Raw genomic sequence first — 4,086 nt, 5'->3', positions numbered from 1 at the left:
AGCAGGGGAACGCGCCCAGCCCCGCAGAGGGGCTCGGAGCTGAGCGCACCCCGCGCGCGCAAGCGGAGGCGTGGGCTGTCACGGGGGAAGCCGGCCAGATCTAGCTTTCCCACCCGTGGGGAGGTTGCCAATCTCTGCACAGGCTCTGAGAAAGAGGAGCTCTCTGAAGTCTGGTAGAGCCAGGGACACAGCCTTGCGCAGTAAGGATCCCAGGGTTAACTGTCCTTCAGCCACGAGCTAGCTTCGCGCGGACGGAAAGTCACTCGGCCTCCCTGGACCCGAGGTTCTCCCTTCTCAGTCGCAGAAGAGAGGGTGACGCTGAGGACAGGCTCTGAGCACCACGTGTTGAGGTCCTCCTGTGACCCCGAGTCCTGGGGCCTCAGCTTCAAGGGCAGCTCTGTCCCCTCAGGCCCCACCCGCTGTGAACCCTCCCACCCCTGGGCAGCAGCATGCACGGACCAAAAGACTGGCTGCCCACGCCCACCCCCACGCGCGCGCGCACGCACACACAAACACCACGAGCGGTCTCCTTGCCCTTGTACTGTTCGTATCCCTGGGCTCCCAATCAGCTCTAGAATTTGCCGTGGTGAAGGAACCCAGGGCCGGGGCACCCTAACAGAAAAGCTGACTTTATGCATTTCTGTTCCGAGAGGAAGAAAAGCGCCTAGCAGAGCAGGAAAGTGAGCACTAAGACCGGAAGTCAGCCCTGGAAAGGGCTTGCCGCGCGGGGGCGGGGCGCTGGGAAAGGGCGGAGACCCAGCCTCAGAGGTGTGGAGAGTTCTGAAGCCCCGCGGCTGAGAGGCAGGAGTGAAAGGAGCTGACAGGCCTGTCAGGAAGTCACCTTGATGAGTCCCACACTCGCCTGTCAGGTCCCTTCTCCCCAGGGGAGGAGCCTCGTGAGTCACGCTGCCCTCCCCTCACCCACTCAGCGCGCGCGCGCGCGCGCACACACACACACACACAAGTTCGCGCGCCTTGCTCTGGAAGACAGAGTCATTTCTGGATATTATGTTCCTTCCTCACCTGGAGAAGTCCCTGGAGCTTGACAGCATGGGATAGAGAAACAGGAGCCCGGTGCCTGCCTGGAGGGGGCTGGAGTTGGGCTTTCCTCCCGCGGCAGAGCCTGGGCAGCTGTGCATCCGTGCAGACACACGGGGCGGAGAGAGTGGGGCCTGTGCGCTCAGTGTGGTGTCAGAGGCACGGTTGGCCTCTGAAGGGAATGGCTTGGGGCAGCCCATCTCCCCCGGTTTGGGAGTCAGAAGTCCTTCTGCTCTCCCTGGCCAGCTCTGGGCTGCGTGCCTGGCCCTGCCCTCCTCTTGTGGCCTCTGCCTCCATTGGGGATGGGTCTCAAGCTTCCACCCTCCCTGCCGTCGCTCACACCTGGCCTTCACCCATCACCTTACTAGTCCTTAGTTTGTCTTTTTAAAATCCTGTTTATTGTCCTTTTCAAATGTGCCCGGTGACTATAGCTTATGAAAATTTCAGCCTCATCATTCAGAAGCATGTGGAGGGAGCTTTCCTTTCTTCCCTGCAGTCCTGCTCTCTGCTCCATGATCACTGCCCTTGAGAAGCCGAGTGTGTTTGGGCCTTTGACGTATCCGCCCTTCAGCCCCACAGGAAGGTGTCTGAGAAATGATTGCCTAGCTTGATCAGACCATTCTATTATTTTGAATTTTCCTCTTTTCGATTAAAAATGTCAGAGGTGTTTTCCAAGTCCACAATGTTAGTGGACCTCAGCACATGTGAGTGCACTTCACGTGGCACCCGAGAAGAGAGTGGGTTTCCTTCTCGGGGTCTGCAGATTACCTCCAAGAGTTGCAACCCATGCCACAGGGAGCTTTCCTAAATCATGCCCAAGAATGAGATCCAGACGTCTAGAAGGAGCATCAGTGGACCAAAAGCTATGCATTATATGTCCAAGTGTGAAACACATTTCCAAGGCACCACCCACCGTCAGCGTGCCCAGGGCCACGCCCGTCACCCTCTCTTCTCCCACTCCGCCACCCTGCCTCCTCCCCTCCTTGCTTGGGTCAGCGTCTCCCCTGTAAGTGCTGTCCCCAGAAGCGCCATGCTTTCGGTAAGGTTAACCCGTGTCTATGTGCCTGGATTTATGTGGATTGTCCGGCTCCGGTAAAACTACTTCACTAACGCTCCAACTGCTCGGACTGGACAGGAATGTGTACGGCCACACTGTCACTCTCTCGCCCTGGGTCCTGTTAATCCACCATCGAGCCCCCCGGCGCCTTCCTTGCTCTTCCTTCCATGCCTTTCCCGCTGTGTGGCTCGGGCCCCATTTTAAGACTTGAATGAAAGCAGCAGGCTCCCGTGTTGGCTCCCCACTTTGCCTCTCATCTCGCCTCTACCTACCTGCCTTGGGGCCACTACTTTTCCCACATGGCTCTGCAGCTCCCCACTGCCTGCAGAACCGAGTCCCTCCACGACCTGCCGTGAGCCATGCTGGTTAGAGCAGGATCATGTCCCACGGGCCAGAAGACTGCATGTGTCTGGAGAAGGGAAAGTTCAGGCACTGGGAAAACTGTTCCATGCCACCCCAACCAAGGTGAGATAGACTGGCGTGAGAAAGTCAAACTAAAAAAGATGAATGATTCCTTGGGATCTACCCAAAGGAAACTCAGAAGTGGCTTGATGTCTCTAAACTCAGATCTGGGGTACCGATAAAGAGGCCCCTTGGGCAACAATTCTTGCAGCTCATGCTTTCCCCTCTGCCCCCTGCTCTGTCCCTTGGTTTCACAACACCCCAACCAGCTTCTTCCCCATCTCTTGTTCCAGGGTTGGAGTCTCCAGGGACATCTGACTGGCCCTCTTCCAGTCGCTGCCTGCTCTCCACATGCCATAGTAACCTAAGCATGCCGCATAGGATCACACGTCCAGGAATGGCCGACCTGTGAGTGAGAGACTGTGTAGTATGGTAAGCATCCACCCTCGGGTCACTCCCAGGACGCCAGACCCTGGGACTGTGACTCGAACTCCCCAGTCTGCCCCCACCCCATTACCTCCACCCATCCAGACTTTATGAGAAGGCTCTGGAGCTCTTTTCCAAACCTAAGGCGTACCTGCAGCCCCTCAACTCCCTTCCTTGGCATCTCCTCCCCTCACTCAGAGGTTGCCAAATGGATGGTGAGCTTGGATGGGTCCTTGTGGCTGAACTCCAAACAGAGAGGGAGGCCTCCTGGCCTCCTGCCAGGGTTCTGTCCATGGTAATTTGGCAGGGAAGAGCCAGCTGCATATATCTGCACATCTGTTTATGCCTCTGGCTTGTTATTCTCTGCCTTTCATGGGCAGCAGAGCCAGAATACACCTCAACTCTTCCCAAGTTAGATTAACTGGGAAAGAAGGCTGGGACATTCAGTCACTACAATTGCTGATGCTCGTGAAGGGTATGCCTTCCCCAGCAGCTGCTGCCCCTTTACATAGAGACACGGGTGGGGGAAGTGGAAGGGAGGGGAAGCGGGGAGAGGACTGTGAAGTTAGGCTGTGGCCAAGCTAGGAGTAGTCGGGCAGGCTGACCCCAGCTCCCTGGAGAGGGGAGACTCGTCCATTCTTCCCAAACGAGTCACCCTGACCTGCCCTTCCTGTTCAACATGAGCTTTCAGTGTGTGCGCGTGTGTTCCTGTGTGGCGTGGGGAAGAGTCGGTCATAGAAGTAAGGCTTCTAACAGAGGCTGTCATGAGATTCAGGACAAGGAGATGAAGAAGAGGAGGAGGAGGACCGAGAAGGATGGATAATAGGATGGAAAGTGAAGGAAAATAAAGGGGAGAGTGTTGAGAGAATCGGGAATTGTGTTGGGCGGCAAAAGAGGAGGGCTGGGTAGAGAGACCCGGAATCTTGAAGGTCTTAGGGAAATGGGCGCGCTGTCCGTGGTCCTGACCGACAGCCCTCGGCAGAGCTCAGAATGCCGCCCAGGGTGGATTCCCCAACTCCCCGCACTTTCCTATGAAGGTGTCTGGGTGGCTTTGGAGGAAGAACAAAGAGCTGGAGCTGCCTCTGACAGGAACTAAATCTACAGGTCTGATTTCTGCTTTCCCACCCCTCCCTTTCCTGCCTGTCCCAGGTGGGTTCCCTGCA

Source organism: Fukomys damarensis, unplaced genomic scaffold (genome assembly GCF_012274545.1).
Source record: "Fukomys damarensis isolate Sample0158 unplaced genomic scaffold, DMR_v1.0_HiC HiC_scaffold_8, whole genome shotgun sequence".
Lineage (NCBI taxonomy): Eukaryota > Metazoa > Chordata > Mammalia > Rodentia > Bathyergidae > Fukomys > Fukomys damarensis.
Note: the sequence above shows the minus strand (reverse complement) of the source record.